Source organism: Heliangelus exortis, chromosome 7 (assembly GCF_036169615.1).
Source record: "Heliangelus exortis chromosome 7, bHelExo1.hap1, whole genome shotgun sequence".
Classification (NCBI taxonomy): domain Eukaryota; kingdom Metazoa; phylum Chordata; class Aves; order Apodiformes; family Trochilidae; genus Heliangelus; species Heliangelus exortis.
Genome location: NC_092428.1, coordinates 34,191,312 through 34,211,708, shown reverse-complemented (window position 1 = coordinate 34,211,708; position 20,397 = coordinate 34,191,312). Strand labels below are relative to the sequence as shown.

Here is a 20,397-nt window from a genome sequence, read left to right as displayed (position 1 = left end):
TTTCCACAAAAAGCAACGTTGTCATGGTAACAGAGCAGCCTGGTATTTAATTCCACTTAAGTACCCGCAGAGGATAAGAGTGGAGGGGCTCTGCCAGGTCAATGAGCCCTGTCCCTGCTGCCTCCACTGCCTCCCAGCATCTCAACAACATCCATCAGGTAAACCCAGGCAATTCCATGTACATAAAGAAAACCAGAAATTTCCTTCATTATCCACCCAGGCCTGCTCCTGGGGAGAGGAAAGTCATCAGCTGTGGAGTCGTTTGGCTTGGGGTATGTGACTGGCATGAAGAGGAGAGCCATGACATTCTTCTGACAAGTGCTATCAGCATTAATTGGCTTCATTTCTCTCCCAGTGTCTGTATCATTAATGAGATTTGTGATCTAATTTTTCGTATCTTTGTCATACCAGTTGGGAATAATTTTTCTAACAAACATTTATGGACATAATATGCACACATTCATCGGATATGTTCTGTACAAACCAATATCCTCCAGAAAGTGTTTCTATTCTGACAGATGAGTTTAATAAAATAATAAAAAAAAAAAATCTAGAAGCTGAGCATCCCGAAACATAAGAATTCAATAATAATAAAAACTTAACCTACCCCAAATCAGAGCCTTGTTTTTAAGAGCAAGTAAGCAGCCTCAGATTTAGCTCCCATAAAGCCATTTCAGTCCCTGGTGTGGTGCTGCATGGTTATCCCCTTTGTACCAGTGAAGCTACAGAAACACAGGGCAGCACAGCTGGCAAACTCAGCTGACAGGTCTGGTTTAAATGGACTCACAGTTCCTCAGGGAGCACGGAGGGGACCCTGTTCTGAGCCTGGGGTCCCCTCAGCATCACAACCCCCTCCAGGAGGCTCTGGGGTCCTGGGCCAGGACAGCTGCACCATGCCAGACAAGATTTTGGTGCTGGCCACCTCAGTGCCATGGGGATCTCAGGCAAGTTTATGTTTCCTCAGCTACCCTGTGTGCTCCATCACTGAGCACAAAAGTCCCCTGGCTGTCACCTGGAGGAGATGCTGGAGCAGCCTGGATGCAGCCCCAGGGAGGGGCTGAGCTGTGGGCAGGGCTGGAAATGAATTTCAAAACTTCCAGTGAAGCCTCAGAGCTGAACGAGTCTGTAGCACATCCTGCACCACTCTGCATCTGCCAACTGCAACAGCAACAACCAGCCCCTGGTGGCTTCCTGATGGGAGGAAAAAAAGCCCATGAAGTGTCAGAATTCCTTGCATCCCCTGATGGTTGATACCGGGCTGAGCAGCAGGCCAGGCTGGGGCTGGTTGGCATGGGAGGTGTCAGCCCAACATGTACAGAGCATCCTCAGCTCCTCTCCCCCCAGCCCCCTGAGCCTGGGTAGGAGCCTAAATCAGCCCAAGGGTTGGGGTCAGGCAGCCAGGATCCCCTGCTTGGGGAAGCCTCAGCAGAGCTTTTCTTTTATCTGATCCTACCAGTGCACATCAGAGCCTCCCCCCAGAACACCAAAGGGTCTGACCCTTCCTCCAGGGGCTGCAGCTCAGGGCTATCAGAGATCTCTACACCAGCTTTGTTCTGCTCCCTGCCCTCTTCCCACCCCCCTGCCCTCTTCCCACCCCCCTGTCCTCTTCCCACCCCCATGTCCTGCCAGCCAGGAGCACAGCAGCCTCCAGCACCCTCAGGTTTCTTCTCCAGAGGGTGGACTATCCTGCAGATGGGGTGATGAAGCAGCTTGACAGGGACCTAAAAAAATGCTGGAGAATTTTCCTGGGGGGAAAATCACACTGTAAATGTGAGAGGAGCTCACGTTGTACTCCTCACTTCTCAGGCTGGCAGCAGATCTCAGCCTCTGAGTGCAGACATTGCTCAGAGGGTATTGTGGTTTGATACAGCACAGTCACCAACATAAACTGCCCCATGGGAGCAACACAACAGACTTGCAGGGCTTAATTTCCTTCTTGTTGATCTTTCTTTAGGGCAAAATGAGCCTTTACAATTCATGGCCAACATTTGTTCACTCTCTCTACCCCTTCTAGATACTTTACAGAGAGGAATGCAGCAGCTCAGGAGCAGCCCTTGGCCCAGCCAGCAGCTTCAGAGGGATTAAAAGCATCTGGAACTCTGGGACTCTGCTGGAGCTTCCTCAGTTTTCACTCTAGCAAGAAGCATGCAAAGCTCAGGCTGCATGGCACAGAGCCTGCTTTAGGGTGGGATCTCTGCCTGGGCACCTGCTCCCACCCAGCCCTGCCCACAGGTCTCATTTGCCCAAATCAGGTTGTTCTGAACCCAGTCCTGCAGAACCACCAGGAGAGGTGGCACCGGCCACACCGAGAGATTTGGGCAAACCCTCTGGACAGGGACACAGCTCAGAAACCTCAGAACCTTTGCAGCATCTTCCTCCCCCCCTGCCAGGAGCTGGGTACCAGTTCCTGCAGAGCCCCGGGTGAGGTTGGGGAGGGGTCTGTGCAGCCCCGGGCTGGGGAGGGGGATGCAAGGAGCAGGAGAGCTGCCTGGCTGGAGGGCAAAAATCCCTCACTTAATATGAAGCAGGGATCTCATTCTGCAAAGGGGACTTCAGTGAGGAGCCAGTGGAGTGTGGGTGGATGGCCTGGGGGTCCTCTGGCACGTTAAAAATGTTCTAATTCAGGAGAGGTGCAGTGGGAAGTGCTGACTCCTCTTGCTGCTCTGCCAGGCAGGGCCCTGCAGCAAGCCCTGTGTACACAGGGCTGTCATCTGCAGCAGCTAGAAGATGGGCTTTTTCTTTCAGAGCCATTTACTGTAATCAAAAAGGCTTTCTGGTTCCTGAATTGCTTCTAACGAGACGGATAGATTTTTTTTCCTATGCAATGGAGTATTCCCCAGATACCTTTGAGTTTAAAATAACTTCTAATTTTAGGATGCTAAGCTACCGTTAACCTTATCATCATTTTCTCTAGGAAATCACTCTCCAGATTCACACACACTTCCATGTCTCACTCTGAACCATGCATAATTACTTGGAAAAGGAGACCAGACCTACCTGTTTAGTTTTTCTTCTCAATTACCCTTACAATTGCAGCAAATGGAGTCTGCCTCCACCTCTCTGACCCACACTTTGCCACTCTGCAAGGAAGTTGGGACTCCTCCTGCCCACCAGGAGAGCTCCCTGGGCAGGCAGTGCTGAGATCTCCCAGGGCTCAGGTGTGTGTGGGGAGGGCTGCAAGCTGTGCTTATTGCCCAAATAATGGAGAAAGCACCTGGCTGAGCTTTCATCTCAGCTTTTAATAACCCCGATCCCTCGGTGCAGAGGAGCAGCCCAGCCTCCTGTGCTCCCAAAGCAAAACTGCCTTAATACAGAACCAGAGAAACTCTGGTTCTGGGCTCTGCCCCACCAGCAGCACCTGATGTGCTGCCCCCTGCTCAGTAATAAGTTTTCCAATAATAACAGAATGCTTCACTCCTGAACTTTACACCACTGTGGATGTCTTGTGTCACCTGCACCCTCTGGATTCATGTTTGCAGCTGCTTCCTTGAGGCTGGATAATTACTGACCAGAACATGATCACTTTAATGCCTATCCCCAAGAAAATGATGGGCAGAGTTTTAAAAACAGAGTCACATTCTGAAGAGCATGTTTCAAGGCTGTGTTTCAGAGATCTGCAGAACACCTTTCTGAATGGTTCCTGCTTCATATTGCTTCAACCCCATCTTCTGGTACCCGGGAAGCTGTCAAGCCCCATTAGCTGTGCACTACATGAAGTTTTCATAGGTGATTAAATTTCTGTTACAGATGTCTCCCTCTCTTCAAAGTATAATCAAAGGAGACAAAAGGCAAAATTAATAAAATGCATACTTTAAAGGTTATTAAATGTAGTGCAAACTGACATTTTCCTTTTTAGACCTCTCACCAGTAGGAAAGTGTTTGGAGCAACGAGCAGGAAAAGCAGATTTTGGTTTCCAGGTGACATTTGGTTACACTGGCAGAGCAGGACAGGGCTGTCCCACCCTTACATATTTGGTAACTCTGCACTTGAGGTCTGTGACAAAACTCACCCTGGGCAGGTTTTTATTGCAGATCAGCAGATGGGGCATTGGTTCCACGGGGGCAGCAGCAAGGGCTGCACTCAGCAGTTGCTCCTCTGAGCATCTCTGCTGCTCACACCAGCAAACAGCCACAGTCCTTAAAAAAAAAAAAAAAAAACAAAGTAAAAAAAAAAAGGGTTAATTTAGTGGGATCAGACAGCCAAGAGCTCTCTCATGCCTTACCTGTGCAGCTGCTTAGTTCTCCTTCAGAATTCCTCACACCATCAGTCTGATGCCTGATGAAGCCCAGGTAAATCCCAGATTAAGACAATACAGCTAAAACCTTTCATCAGGATTACTGCTAGATCTAACCAATATTTTCATTAGGTTGCAGCCAGGCAGGATTGGTCTAAACAGCAAAGGAATAACAGCCTCAGAGAACCTTTTGGTTAGAAAAGACCTTTGAGATCATCAAGCCCACCTTTAACCCAGCACAGCCAAGTCCACCACCACCCCGTGCCCCTCAGCACCACCTGTTCAGGTATCTTTACTTATTCTGATAGTGCCACACAGGTACTTTTTAATAGGAAAAGTAAAACCAGAAATGGTGTGAAATGGAACCATTAGGGGTTAACCAGACCATGCTCTGTTGCCTGAACATTTACAACCACTGAACAACACAACCTGGCAGTGATTTGGGCTCTTAGAGAGAAATTCCCTGAAAGATGGGTGAGAAATAGGTGAATGGTGGTTGCACCCTGCAGAACCTTCCCAGCACTGCAGCCAGATTTACAGCCCAGTGCACCAGCACAGAGCTCTGCCCTGAAGAAGAAAGACCCCAGAAAAACCAACCTGAAAATTATTATGAGAATTCTATAATCTTCTCACAGATTACTGAACCCTGTTTGATCATAATAAATAAGAAAGCAGGCTTAAACCCCGAGGGAATTCATGTTTCTGATTCCAACTGAAATGAACAAGAGCCAAGTGCTGAAGTACCTTAAACTCCCCCCATTTTTATTCTCTAGGATAGGAAGTGACAGAAACAAAGGAGAATACTCACATGCCCTGCAGCATTAACTGTGGATTGTAAGTAATTCAATTTGTTTAATTTTTTTCAGTGTATTTTTCAGGACAGGATGCTCCAGCTCAGTTATTGATGATTGGCAGTGTTATTAACAGCTACAATGTGCACATTACTGATAAGAGTGCTGATGGGTTTGTTGCACTGACTACAAAAAGGCTTATTTATGAGTCACAAAAATGCATTTGTTTTTTTTGTCTCATGCACGCATTGCTAGAAGTTTAAATATTAGCTTTACTTACAGTAATAAATGAGGTACCTGGCTACAGAAAAGACAGAGCACCAGAGCCAGCCAGTTGTGGTAGGAGGTATGGTGATTCCCCCTGGTTTCCATTCATTCTTTTACAACAGTGATGGCAATAAAATGATAAACAAATAGCAGAGAACCTTACTTTGCTCAGCAGAAAGAGAAGGAGAATTCCTTCAGCTCAGTGTTGGGATTTCTCACAGGAGATGATGGAGTAAATAAAACCCACTAATGGATACACAGAGCCTGATGGGCACAGCCATCGATTAACTGAACTTTGCCTGTGGATCAAGGCTTTTTAAATGACTCCACAGCCCATGAGCTGAATGACTTCTCAGCTTATGAGACAGCAGCCAGGGTGCCATGACCTGGGTGCTGCAGCAGCCCCTGGACAGATGCAGCCCCCACCCAGGTGCTCAAGCTGCACCCATAAGGTTTTCAGCTCTCTAGGTGGGTTGGGAAGCTCTGCTTCATCTGTCTTCAGTATATGTGGCCTCCCTAAGTCTGGTTTTGATCTTTTCCTTGCTTATAATTTTATATTTTGTTAAATGGCACGATGGAAATGAAGCAAAGATATGCAGGAGGGCAGCTGAGGTGTGATGGGAGGTGCTGCAGGCTGCTCTGGGTCAGTGCCAAGCAGGTTACAGCATTACCATGCAGTGCACAAAGGTGATGACCCTGCTGCAGCTTTTTTAACATTTGTGCACAGAGAGGGACTGGAAAGGACTAAAATAGCAGAAACAGAATGAAGACTTAGTGACCTGAGGGCAAGGCCCTGGGACTGGGGGGGTAAAATGAGGATGGATGCCAGGTACAGGCTGTTTAAGGAGGGCAAGAGACCAACCTGGCTGGCAGGGTGGAACAGCAGCAAGCAAAGCCCTAAAGGATGGAGGAGCTGAGGAGTCAGAGGTAGCATCAAAGCCTGGTGGCTGGGGGTGCCCAGGGGTCTGGGAGAGGGCTTGGGGCAGAGGAAATTGCAGTCTTGCAGCTGGAAAACTCTGCAGGTTTCCAGGGAGAAAGAGGTGAGTGTGGCAGAGGTTGGAGAGGGGCTGGACCACATCCCAGGATAATGGGTGGGTCAGTGCCAGAGCAGCCTAGGCCTCTGCAGAAGGTTTAGAACAAATCATTCCCAAATTAATTGGAATTAAAAGGAAACCATAAACTGGGAGCAGATGACCTCACCTCCAAGCCCTCCTTTTGCCTTTTTTTTTGCTCCTGTGCCCCACATGGTGCTTGATGAGATGCTGAGCAAGGTGTGAAGGGGTGGTGGGGCAGTGTGAGCATCCCAGCAGAGCTGCATGCAGGGGTGTCCAGGTCCCAGCCAGGTCCCATGGTCAGGAGGGGAGGCAGAGCTGCTGCAGGGACCTCAAACACACACTGGGAGTTGGCCCAACGAGCAGACTGCAGAAACTTCTTCATCTTCAGCTCCTTTCCCCTCAGCTTACAGCAGATCAAAGCCTCTGCTGCTCCCCTGATGCCAGGGGAGGTGAGGAGGAGGAGGGCTGGCTCTGACCCTGAGCACCATGAAAAGATGCAGGCTCAGGAACTCCTCTGTACCACCCACATCACCTCCTCACAGCTCCTCCTGCTGTCCTGAGAGCAAAGGAGCCTTTCAGACATTCTCTGTGCTGCTGGAACTCAGTGACTACACCAGAGATCCTCCCCTACCTGTGACAGCTTTGCTCCTTGGAGCAGCCACTGCATCCCCCATCTCCCTTCCTGCACAACCAGAGCTAAAGCTGGCACCTCTCATGGTGCCGTCACACTCATTTTTTCAGCTCATAAATTGGTTTATGACTTTTCTTGAACCAGCCAGAATGAAGTAAATTGATGGACTGAAGACCAGTTTTTGAATGGGACAAAGAGGAACCTGAGGCAGAAATTCTCAGCACACGATGTTTGAAGCAGAATCACAACCTGACTGAAGAAGGCACCGAGCAGCCTGCCCTACCTCTGGCCCTGCTGATCAGGACTTGGCACTAAATGTGCAGAGATGCCACCCAACCTCTGACATTTTGGCACATTTTATTGATTATCTTAGTGGCATTTGAGTAGTTATCAAAACCAATTTGTACTTTAGAAACTTATAATACTCGGAGTGAAAAAACTTTCCATGCCAACATTAGAAAGATGGTTTTGAGCTATTAAAAATTACTCCAAATTTCCTGTAGGCTCTGCCATGGCAAGGTCACCCCCATGGTGGAGGTGACACAGAGCAGGAAGGAGCAAGAGGCTCCAGGCTTCCCAGAGCAGAGCAAAGGCCCAGGCAGCTCTTGCTGTGCCTTTAGCTCTCTAACAAACAGACTTTCCCTCTCTCACCAGGGCCACTGCACTCAAACCAAGACAATCCACTTCTGTGTGGTGGCACCAGCAGTTGCACCTCCTGTTCCAACTCTTTAAACACTTTGTTTGTCATTTCTGCAAGCTGCTGCCTACTCAGCAGATATTTTTATTAACTCTCCAGAACGATGCCCAGGTCCTTTTCATGATGTTTGAAGCTAATTTAGGACTCACCACGGAGCAGCAGTTTGTATTTTCCTCCTAATGTGCATTGTTCTGCCCTGCTGCTCTCCTCCCTGGATGAAATCCTTTGGGAGTCCCCCAGCCCAGGTGCAGCAGCTCCCCACACCACCCTTGCCCACCAGGTCATTAAGAACCCAGTGAAGAACTCTGACCCTGGGTCCCATCCCAGCACCTCTGCTGAGCTCCTCCTGCTGCTGCCAGCCCTGCTGAGCCCCACAGAGCCTCTTGCCCTGGTGCCACATCATTCCTTGGCACTGCAGTTTTGGGATGTAAGACCCCAGTAGTTACACCAAGAGCTCTGTACCCCCTTTATCCACTGCTTCTCTGCACTCTGGGCAATGGTGAGCAGGGCAGCAGGAGCCAACTGCTGCTGCAGAGCTGCAGAACTTCCCTTGCAGCACCTCAACAGAACAAAACTTTCCAAAGCCTTGGCTCTGTTGGGAATTCCAAAGGAGAAAACAAACAAACAAACAAACACACAAACAATAATGGGAGCAGTTCTCTTTCCAAGTCTTACCCCTGAGGAATCCTGACAAAGTCTGAGTCCCAGCTCCTGTGTCTTGCCCAGGCTGATCCAGACTCTGTTCAGCAGCAGGAAAGTGCCTGGGAAGGAACCTTCAGCCCATCCTCATGGCACAGGCCAAGAGCCTGAGCAAACAGGATCTGTGCCTCCCATCCTCTGAAGTGCAGATGTGGTTTATGGGTTCAGCTGCTCAAAGATGAGAAATAATGGGATTTCAGCAATTACAATACCAAAAGACACATGCTTTGTTGATGAAAGGTCTGTCCATACAAATGTGGCTCTTGATAATTAAATATGCCCCTCTATCAAGCTGGGAAAGACACAGAGCAAAGATTTAGAGGTGGCAGAGGGAATCTAAAATCAGATTCACACTATGAGCTGCATTACTTGTGGAAAGCAGAATTTATTTTCTCCAGTTGTAAAGTCACTGATATTCCCAGGGAGAGACTTTCTCCTGCAATATGTTGATAAGATGGATTTTGCTTTAAGCCTTCCAGGATATTTGAGGCAGGGTGCTCGTTCTTCTAGGGAACAGCAAACATCTCAAAAGAAGGAATTTACCCACTAGCTGAGTTTCTCACATTTTACAAAGGCACAGGCAGCTCACACGAGTCTCAGCCTAGCCACACCACTACTTTTCTCCCCAAACATTTGTCTCCAATTGCCAGTTTGTTGTCACACTGGGTGAACCACCCACGTTTCTGTCTGAAGCACCCAAGTGTTCCTGCTGAGCTGCTGGGGGTCAGGAGATGGCACAGCTGGAACCAGGACAAACCCCCTGCTCAGTGTCCAGATGCCTTCAGAAGGACTCAGACCCAGACCAGTAAAGCTCCAGTGCCAACCCCGGTGCCTCCTGTCTGCCCAGCAGCTCTGCCAGGGAAGCAGTCCTGGCTCTGAAGGCTGTCTCAGGAATTGGCTGCCTAACGAGCTGTTCTCTGTCCCCTGTGCAATTAAATCAGGTTAAAGATGTGTGCTGTCCCAGCATTGCCTTAAAAACAGGCATTTTCTCCACACAATCCCATTTCACCCAGTTTTTTTATGCTGAGCTGATACGGTGGCAGGCTTGGGATTTAGTTGCTCTAAATGAGGTAAACAGGAGAGCTGAAAAGAGGAGAGGAACATGGCCAGGGCAAAGAGGTTTTAATGAACGCATCTTTTACCCGAGCTTCACCTGCTTCCCCCCACCATTCCCCTTCTGCAGGTGCTGCTCGGTGTGACAGGGAATTAATTACACTCAGAGCTCTCCTCAGCCAAGACCAAGAATCATTAATTTGGGTACTTGGGGACCTCCTGACTCCCAGCAATTCCAGGCAGGGCAGTTTCACAGCTGGGGATGGGCAGTGCCAGGCAGAGCCGTGTCCCTCCCGCAGCCCCAGGACAACGTCAGGAGGCAGGGTGGGCACAGGGCTGGGGATGCAAACATGGGAAATGTGGGAAATGACCCCCTCACCCCTGCCCTCTGGAGCCCCACGGGGCCAGGGAAAGCCCTGCCTTGGTGTTAATTTCTTGTAGCAAAGCATTCTGTCCTGGGTGGGTAATTAGTGCATTAAAGGTAATTAATATTTACTTTGACATCGAGACAACAGGAAGAAAAAAAAAAAACGAGCAGCCCATGGTATCATTGACAGATTTCAACACATCCTGCTGAGATTAATCATATAAAATTAATGTATTAATTCTAATATACCCCTGGGCTTCTCCTGAGCCAGGCAAAATTCAGCTCGTGTGACAGACCTGGGGGAAAAACTGATGGACTTTGGGACCCCGTATGCAACATTATTTGACAATAAACTGGGGTGATTTTCTTTAAAAAAAGGGTCTAGACATACAAACGGTTGCCATTGCTTGACTAACTGTGCCTTTTCAATATTTTTTTTCTTTTTAATTTAAATATACACAATAATTTAATCCAAACATTGCAAGGTTCTGTCAGAGGAATATTTTCCCTACTGAAATCCTGAACTAGAAGTCTTTGATGGCTGAGTATGAAAAACTGGAGCCATTGTACCTCATCACAGCCACTGGTAAAAGCTGTGTTCAGTAATTAGGTAACTAATTGCCTCAGATAAAATGGAAGGAAAAAAGTCTAATACTTTTCATTTCAATCACCAGCATTTTTAGAAACATTTCTCCATACAGAATAACAATGAAAAAAAGTTTAAAAATTCCCTTCCTGAATTGCACACTTAAAAAATAGCTCAACCTCCACAGCACACAGGCTGAACCCTCCTGGGATGAAACATCAGGGGAATTATAAATCCAGCACCATGGCACCTGGCTGCTTGGCCAGGGGTACAAATGGGGGTTTGAGCTGGGCAATAAATTCTGTGTCTTCTCCTTTTCTACTGAGGCCCCGACAGAAAGAAAGAAAAGGGGAGAAAAAGAGAAAAAAAGAAAGGAAAAAGAAAAAAGGAAAAGGAAAAAAGTAAAAAAGGAAAAGGAAAAAAGTAAAAAAGGAAAAGGAAAAAAGGAAAAGGAAAAGGAAGAAAGGAAAAGGGAAAGGAAAAAGGAAAAAGGAAAAAGGAAAAAGGAAAAAGGAAAAAGGAAAAAGGAAAAAGGAAAAAGGAAAAAGGAAAAAGGAAAAAGGAAAAAGGAAAAAGGAAAAAGGAAAGGGAGGGATTTCAGCAGCCCCTGCTGTTTCAAGCTCACCAAGCTGGAAAGCCCGGGCTGAGTTTGAAAGGGAATGATGTACAAAGGCAAAAACCAAGCACGAGCTTTTCCATGCTCAGCTCAAAAACACAGCTGAAAAAAAAAATATCAATACTTAGGTGGAGAATAAATAATTTATTCCCCCCCTCCCTGCTGTTATCACAGTCATACTGCCCAGGTTTCTAGCACAGCATAAATTATCCACTCTTGTGAAAACATGTTGGAATTCTGTTTCTTTTGTTTGGATTCTAATCCAATTCCTCGGAGCACTGCTGTATGCAAACATTAAGAAACAACAATGCTGAACATTTGGGAAGTGTGTGTGAAACTGCTGGTGCAGAAAGCTGAGATGCTGCATCCTGCCCCTGGCTGGGGAGCAGAGCAGCCCCCAGAGCCCCCCAGCAAACACAGAGGAATCCAGGTTGGAAAAGGCCTCTAGGATCAGCACCTCCAACCCATGTACAGGCACCAGGAAAACAGGGAGGAAACATGCTTGGAAAATAAATGGTGGGACAGCAAATGGGGCTCCTGCCCTTGCCAGCTGTGTCCCAGCTGTGGGGGCAAATGAAGGAGGAGCCAAGGGGTGCAGGGGCTCTGGGGACACCCCAGGAGGCAGAGGCAGCCCCTGGCTCTGTCCCAGTTTCAGTATTCACCAGAAAAAGAAAGAAAAAAAGAATCTGAGAACAGTCAGATATTGGAAAGATGTCCCCAGGGAAGGGGTGGGGTCCCCAGCAGGGGACACTTAAGGCTCAGCTTGACAGGGGGCCGGGCCACCTCCTTTCAACCAGGTCCTTACCTGGAAATGTTGGAGCAGGTGATCCCTGGGGCCCTTCCCAGCTGGCACAGGGTGAGCTGGGGTTCAGGAGGGCTCTGAGCAAGGCACAGGAGCTGCAGCATCAGGGGCTGGGAAGCACAGCACCCAGGCAGAGGAGGGAAATCCCAGTACAGGATCTGCTGGCCTGAAGTGGGCTCTGAGAGACACAGAAATCCATTGCCCAAGTGAGAGGAGAGGAACTCTGAAAGTACAGATCAATCATCTTGTGTTTTGACTGTTCCATCTCTTCCCCCCAGAGCAGCAGTGGCTGGGGGCTGGGTGTCTGCAGCTCTATGCAGAATGGCATCATGAATATGCATCTTTGGAGATGAAAGAAGAGCCTTTCTCAGGCTCTGATATACAAACCACTCTGAACTTGATTATTTAATTCATAGTAAATAATCAATGCAATTATCACACAGACAAAACAAGTAGATTATTATTCTGTGCAATTCTCATTGAAATGAATGGGAGAGAAACAAAAGGAAAGGGAAAACCATCCTCACCTTCAAAAATGTCCTCCTAGTCCCCCTCCTCTTCTCCTTCAGTATTCTTCCCTTTCTTGCAAGGTGAAAAGTCTTTTGTCCTCCAAGTCCCAGTTCTTTTTCTTTCATAAACATCTCCATTTTCCCTGTATTTAATAACTAAAGACGTTCCCTTAAATTGAGTCCAAAAAGAAAAAGAAGTACAGATGTTACTGAGGAGAAGGTATTCATGTCCCAGCACCCATGCCCTGATGCATGGCAGGGCCATCACCCCTTGCACTGGCAGCTGGCACAGAATCCACACTCCAAGAACATCACCATGGAACTGCAGCTGCTTGTGGGATTATCACAGAATCCTTAAATCTTGTTGGTTGGAAAAGACCTTTAAATCCAATCATTAACCCAGCACTGCCAAGGCCACCACCACCCCATGGCCCTCAGCATCACATCTCCAGGGCTTTTGGATACCTCCAGGGATGATGGGGATTCCAGCCCTGCCCTGGGCAGCCTTTTCAGGGAAGAAATTGTTCCTAAGAGCCAAACTAAACCTTCCCTGGTGCAACCTGCAGCTCTTCCCTCTTGTCCTCTTGTTCCCTGGGAGAAGAGCAAGGTGTGCAGTGCTCAGGTGCATGGGTGTGTTGGGAAGCTGAGCATTTTCCACCTTGGGAAGGAAACCCTGGCATCCCATGGGAACACCAGTGGGGTTCATTGTTCACCTCTAAAGCTCTGTGTGCATTAGAACTGCCTCCCCCCAGGGACATTTGTTTTCCCAGGCTGCTCCCTCCAGTGTCCCCAGTGCTGCTGGTGATGCCCAGACAAGACAAGTGAGGTGCTGAGCAGAGAGCTCTCCATGAGGACTCTGCACAACCCCAGCACCCCTTCCCTCACCCCACAGACAGCCCCAGCTGGGGCTTTAGCCCCTTCTGCCTCTGTTCCATCCCCAGCAGGGAAAGTGGGAGCCAGAGAGAGAAGAGGAGCCCTGGGCTTTGAGATGTGAAGGCAGCTGTCTCATTGAAGGTGAATTATTTCCAATTCCACCCCCCTGAGCAGGAAGTATTTTCCCGTTGTGTCAGGGACATCAAGAGCGTGCAGATATCGACCATTCTGAACGTTTCTGTAGATCCTAATCTAAGCCAAGCGAGTGTAAAGGAACATTACAGGATGCTCTTCAAACTGTTATACGTACAGGGGGAGATACAACCTGTCAGGAGACACTCCAGGTTCCCATTAGCTGTGATGCAGAACACGGTCTGTTGTCATTGCTCATCTCCCTCCTCACCCGAGGGCATTTGCAGGCACCCCGTGGCAGCTCAGAGGGACACATTTTAATTTGAGCTTTATGATGTGTGAGGCTGAAGCCTGGTAATGCTAAAAGCAGGGGACCATAAATCAGGAGAGCTGCCTGGAGCCTGTAAAAAAGCCCCCGAGCAGTCGGTGCATTCCCCTTGGGACAGCTGAAGGTGAACAAACAGCAGGTAAAGCTCCTCAGGATGGCCCATCCCATCTCCAGAGCCATCACTGCTCTTATGCCTCAGCCCCGGGGACCCGTGGCCAGGAGCCAGCTTCTCCCTGAGGGCTGTGCAGACCTGGGACCTGCAGTGATGGAAATATTTAGACCATGGTATTTTATCATGCTCACCCACAAAGCTGTTTTGTCAAATCTTTGGCACTGTGTGCAGCCAAAGCAGGCTCTGGGTCAGCACATCAGCAGAACCTGGTACCTTGGGCTGGTCAGAATGGTCCATGACTGACCTGCCCGGAAGGAAACTGCTCAGTTCACCCCTTGCTAAAGGGAAACTCTGTTTAGAATACTCCCTTCAACAGATCTGGGGGGTTCCAAAAAACCCCAAACCAAACCAAAACCCAAACCAAAACCCAAACCAACCCCCCATCCATGCTAAGGAGCATGTCCTGCTTTTGTCAAAGGCATTGATTACCAAGCCAATAGTTTAGGGAGCACCTCAGAACACAGGGAGCAGAGCACAGGGACCAGGTCACCTCCTGCCACTTCACGTGGCCTGGCACAGGCTGCCTCTGGTGGAACAATGTGAGAGGGATGAGAAGCTGAAACCTCCTGAGAATGAGCAAACCTGAGCTGGCAGACTGTCAGAGCATCTCACCCTCTGGGTAGTGCAAGTGTCACCAGAAAGTGAGCATCCCTGGGGCAGTGGGATGGGATGGGCTGGGCTGGGCTGAGGTGTCTGAGAGGGCCTGGAGGTGCATGGGGCAGGGATCAGTGTCTGGCCAAACGAGGTCGTTTTCATCTCAGCTGATGAAATGAATTTCAGAGCAGATACTTTGTTCCTCCCATGCCTACCTTACCTCCATACCTTGTGCTGCTGCCTCTTCCAAGACTGTTTGCATCAATGCCTGATGATGGACAGGGAGAGCAGGGCAGGGACTCATCTCCATGCATCCTCTAGCCCACCCTGGACCCCAAAGCAGGACCAAACCCAGGCTGCACGAGGTGTGACTGTGGGGATCTCTGCAAGAATATTGGCCAATATTCATTAACAATTAACACTGACCTTGCTTACCTCTTCTTCCATCTTCCACAGACTGTGCTGATGGCTGGGGAGGACTTCAGCTCAGCAGCTTTGTACAGCACCAGGTCAGTGCCCTGCCAGGTACCCTCAGTCCACACCAGGAAAAATGCTGGAGCTCTACATCAGGCTCTGCATCTGGGTCTGTAGCCAATGGCTTGTTTAGATCCCCTTTATCCCAGCTGCCCCTGCTTTCTGATTGGCTGTTTCTGCCTTTTTCCATGATTAATGGCTTGATTTTAAGTAACATAGTGTGAAAGCAGAGGACTTGTAAATGTCCTTGTTTCAAGCATACTTCAGTGGTTTAAGCCATGTTCAGACTGGGAGCAGGTCACCAGCCTGAGCAGCCACAGCCAGGGTCACCTGAAGTGCTTTGGTGGCTTCTTCAGGCATTGCTGCAAGGACAGCTGCAGCACTGGGTACCATAACATCAAATTAATTCCCACTTCTTTAAGCTGTCCATATTTTTCCTAGTTTGCCCTAACAAGACCACCTGGTCTGGATGAGACAGTCTTTCCAGATCTTCCTGACCAAAACACTTTCCAGGCACTAGTTAGTGATTACATGCAGGTATAATTAATTCCTCATATGTAACAGAGGGGAGAAACTGAGGCAGGATCAGTCAACCTCTTGGCAATAGCTGTACCCAAGCATCAGACAGCAGCTCAGAGGGAAGGACCTGGCTGTGATCTCCTCCAGGTGCCAAAGCCTTGGCTGGGGACCCCCCAGCACTCCCCATACAACACCCCAGGGTTTCCACAAAGCTTTTTGCAGCCCTTTGTGCAGAGAAGACCCAAAGCACCGGGTGCTGATGCTCACTCAGCTGGAAGTGCTGGGTGCTCATAATTTCTGCAACGCTGACAAATTGTCCAGCAGAGGCCCTGTGATGAGCTCCTCATTGCTGTTATTATCAGGCTGCCCTGCTTCATTCCGGGGATGTCTTCAAACATATTTGAGGTTGAGTTCCTTTAGCAATTTCAGCCCTAACACTCTTTACCAGTGATCCGTGCACTGTAAATAAGATGGGGGAAAAAAAAAACATTTCTCAAAACAGTAACGCCTGGGCTGTTCCCTGGCTGAAAGTCCATCAGTAATAAGAACATTTGCATTGTACCAGTGGCCTCATGCCCAGTAAAGTTCTGATATTTACAGTGTGCACGGTGCTGCCTGTTGTTAAACTCATGAACAAACCCAATGACCCAAAAAACTGGGAAATGTACAAACTGGAACGAGAATAGGATGGAAATGGAGTGTGCTCTGTTATCACAGGCAGCAGCACCAGGAGACCAGCAGTAACCCAGTTCCTAGTGACACGAGTGACAGTGCTCCTGTGACTCCCACCAGACTTTCCCCAACATTCTCTGATTTCCTGGCACATTGCTCAGAACTTTTCTCACAGCTTCCTCCTCTCTGAGACTCAGAGCTGCTCCTAGGGCTGCTCCCCAGCTCTGGCTGCTCCCTGCAGCCTGGGGAGCAGGGGAGGTGAGGGGAGACCCCTGAGAGGAGGTTGGAGCCTGGGGGGGTCCCAAGGAACAAGGGATGGGACAAGAGGAACTTTTGGCCTCAAGGGAAGGTTTAGGTTGGAGAGTAGAGATTCACTCCTGCAGAGAAGGGAGACCACAAAGAGCAGGTGAGTCACCTAAAAACTATGCTGTTCTCTTTAAAGGATGATTTCTTCCCCTTATGCATATGAGTTTTGTTAGAAGATGAAATATCGTAATGAATTAAATGAAGGAAAAGTGTATTTTTAATTTAGAAGTTTTGTTTTCCACTCTCTCTCAAAAAAAAAATGTCTATTCTTCATACCCTTAAATGTTTCCTTAGGTAATACTGGTGTGTATAACAATATACCATACCAGTGCTTTTATGAGAAGATGCTTTTATATTGACAGATATTTCAGTTCACTGAGCAGAATATTAGAGTCTATAGAGGTTTGATAGAAGAAGCAGCTATAAAGCCATAGAAGAAATATATTAAGTTTGTTGCAAGTAAATGTCAAAACTGTAGAAAATTAACACTGCTGCTTAGATTGTCAAATTTCCCATTTTCCTTGCTGCTCATATTCAATCTTCAGCAAACACACAACGTTTGTGGAAGTGCTGCAGTGTCAGTCAGAGGGAGCTGGGAATGGTCATCTTAATGCCTGTCAGAGCTGGGGTACTTCTCTTACATCTCAGAATGGAAAATGACTTCAGTGTCATTTAGTTTCTGTCTTCTGGAGTACAGATTACATGATCTATCAATGCATGTCATTGCTGCCTCTAATTTCTGTCAATATTTAACTCACTGCTTTAAGGAGCCCCAGAAACCCCAGGGAGACAGAGATGAACAGCTCCCTAATTTGGGGGGAAGAAAAGGAAAGAGAAAACAGTGACAGCATCACCTCCTGTTATTCTGCACTGCTTACATGAACACCCTGCAGGTCACAAATTCAGAGGAAACTTGATGGAGCCCCTGGGGTGTTGGGTGGGACCTGGGAGGTTTGCTCCTTGCTGTGTCCCTGCCTCTGGGTGACCTCCCCCAAACATCTTGAGGCAAAATGGCTTGGAGGAACAAAAAAACCAAACCCAACCTAAAACCTTGGAAGACAACAAGATGTCCTTACCTCCCAGAAATGGTTGAGGTGAGGATCTTCTCCATGGCCCCCGAGCTCACCAGGATGGTGACTGCCACGGGGGTGGTCAGGGGCCCATGGGCACAGCTCCAGCTCCAGCCCCTCCACAGCCTTCCTGGGGGATGCTGGCAGCAAAGCTCTGAAAGAAGGGGGAAAAGAAAAAGCATCAATGCCTGAAAAGCAGGAGATTGGAATTCACCAGGACAAGGAGGGTTTTGTGAAGATTTCTGAAAGGCAACTGTCTAGATGGGGTAGCAGAAGCAGTCCTGAGGTGTAACTGCCTTGGTGACACTGCAATGACTCCTCAGCAGCACCTCCTGGAAATAAGGACATTTCCTTCTCCTCCATCACCAGCACAGAGGCCATCCAAGGGCAGCAGGTACTTCTCCAGGCTGGAGTTTTGGCTGCTCATTAGTTGTTCGACTTAAATAGGTGGCAGTTACCTTGTCATTCATCTGTTGTGATGTTTCTACTGTTGAGCTCTTCTGTTGCTTCTTCTGCTGAGTTGCAAAGGAAAGCTAGGAAAAGGAATTCCAAGGATGCTTTAGGAGCAGCAAATACAAATCTGCTTCAGGACAGCTTTGTCAAAGAACCTTTGCTATCATACTGAGCAAGCATAGGATCCCTGGTTAAAATACTAAATAATCACAGGAGATGCTAATAATGAGCAACAAAACTGAATGGCAGCATCCCTGGTCCTGGAGCAGAGAGCTGGCTGGGGCAGTGTGTGCATCCAGGCAGAGTTCTGAGCCCCCTGGTGACTTCAGCACTAGGAAACAACAAAGCTTTGGGCTCTGAGTGATTTTCTTCTGTGCCACAGTGGCTCGTGGTTATTTGTTCACCTGGCAGAGCCCTGGTATTGCTGTTTACACAAGACTGACTTGTAATTTATGTAAGATCAAGGCTTTTTGGGAACATTCCTGCTTGAGACAGGTCAGGAATCCAGATGAATTTTTACCAGTTCCTGCCCCATTGATGAGTACCTCTTACAGCCAGCAAAGAGCAAAATTGAGACAGTGTGGTTGAATCTGCTTTGGATTCTGCCTTGTTTGAGCCAAACACTGTGAATTCAGGAAAGATTGGTACAGCTCTCCAGCACCCCTCGGCTCAGATGGGCAGAGATGGGGCTGGGAGGGTGTGGGACTGAGGTTCCCTTAAGGCAGCTCACTGACACAGGTAAAAAAAAATACAGAAAAGGTCAGAAGTCCTGGTAGTGAAATATTAGATAACAGACTAATAAAAAGAACCAAATTTTCAGGGGAAAAAAAAAAAAAAAGCAATAAAAAAATGCAACAGAGAATATGGAAATTGGCAACTCTGACCTTTGAAAAATGTGCATTTTGCAATGCCAAACTAGAGCCATGGGGGAGGCCCCAGAATCCAATTTTAGCTTGATTAAATATTTTGCCAGTGCACGGCTTATTGGGACTTGCTGGCATAAACTCAGTCTTTCTGTTTACCTTTTTATTGGCTGAATGCAGCACACATAATATTAGAATGAGTCCCAGGATGGGAAAAAGAAGGATTCATGCAGAAGCTATGTGTGGGGTCAGCTGCTTAATGCTGGAAGCAAGTGGCACAGAAAGAAATCCTCAAAGTCAGTAACAAATCAACATATCACTTTTAATCTGCACTTTAATAAGTTATGCAGAAGAGTCTGCAGCTTCTGTCAAAACAGAAAATAAATCTGCTTCATAAATCAAACCTGTAAGGCTGTCTGCATCAAGTTAAAAAAAATAGGTGATCAATAGCTGCTCTCCAAATAACCATCACTGAGGGGTTATAATGGGTGTAAAGGGTGTAACTGTGTGTCTGTCACCCTGCTGGGTGTGCCCTGAGCCCCTGATGGATCCACACAGTAACGGAACCATTTCTGAGGCAGGTGCTGCAGGAATCTCCCCTTTGCTGGACCTCAGGGCAGCATTGGCTGGACCAGGATCTGCCTGGCAGCTCCAGAAGGACGCAGAGGAGAGGGGAAGAGTGCTGGTTTGTAACAGCTTTTTGGGATGTGGCTATAAATACAAGTTTTTGCCTAGATGCCTTTGTTGGCAGCATCCTGGTCTTGCTCCTGCATCCTGCAGCACCACCTGGCAATCCCATGGGATGGTGTGGGACAGTGGTCTGGGGAGGCTGGAAAGAAAATTTCCTTGTTGGTCTGCAGATGATCAATCATAATCTTAGCAAAAGGCTGGAAAGCACCAAGCTGTCTGGGTTACCTGATCCCCTGGAGAAACAGCTCCAGCAATCCTCTGCCAGCTCTAATGGTGACAGATGGCAGCTTGCTCAGGGACTGATCCCAGCCCAAAGTCTTGGAGCCATTTAGCTGATTCCAGTGCCTGTGTTCAACCAGTTCAGCTCTTTCATTTCTTCCTCTCTCTTTTTTTTTTTTTTTTTTTTTTTTTTTCCCCCATACTACAAATCAATTTTTGGTCATTTATTTGTTATTTTGTATTTACACACGAAAGAAATATTTCTCCCCTAAAGCAAATCAAGAATAGAATAACAATCTCGGAAAGGTCAGCATCTATCTGGTTTGTTAATTGAATCTGTCTTCAGAGCCACAATGCCAATACTTCAAGGGCAAGAAAGGGCAGGGGCGTAATAATAATAATCAGAGCAAATGTCTGTGTGTGAACTGGAATTGATAACACACAGGCTCAAGCCCAGCACAGCCTCCACTTCAAACCTTCTCACAAGGAACCATCAGTCCTTAGAAATTCTGTCATTCTTTCTCAAGGCAAATGGTTCCATGAAGTTGTACTCCTCTACAGCTGGCCCCAGAAGTGTAAATTATCATTAACACTTTTATTATTTACAGCCTGCTCAGCTCCCAGCACAGAGATCCTCTAGGACTTTCAAATATTTTACTAAAACTGCTTCGTATTATTTTCCAATGAATAAAATATCTACTATTCCTCTGTGTACTGGCCTGCC

At 47.8% G+C, this 20,397-nt stretch overlaps 1 long non-coding RNA gene across 1 annotated transcript; it reads right to left on the bottom strand.

Moving 5' to 3' along the window:
* Nucleotides 1-7,756: 7,756 nt before the first annotated feature.
* Nucleotides 7,757-13,229, bottom strand: LOC139798703 (uncharacterized). Its single transcript, XR_011726923.1, has 3 exons — nt 12,327-13,229; nt 11,803-11,977; nt 7,757-8,543 (listed from the first exon to the last, which is right to left on the bottom strand). It is a non-coding gene; the product is annotated as an uncharacterized lncRNA (long non-coding RNA).
* Between the last annotated feature and the right edge of the window lie 7,168 nt (nt 13,230-20,397).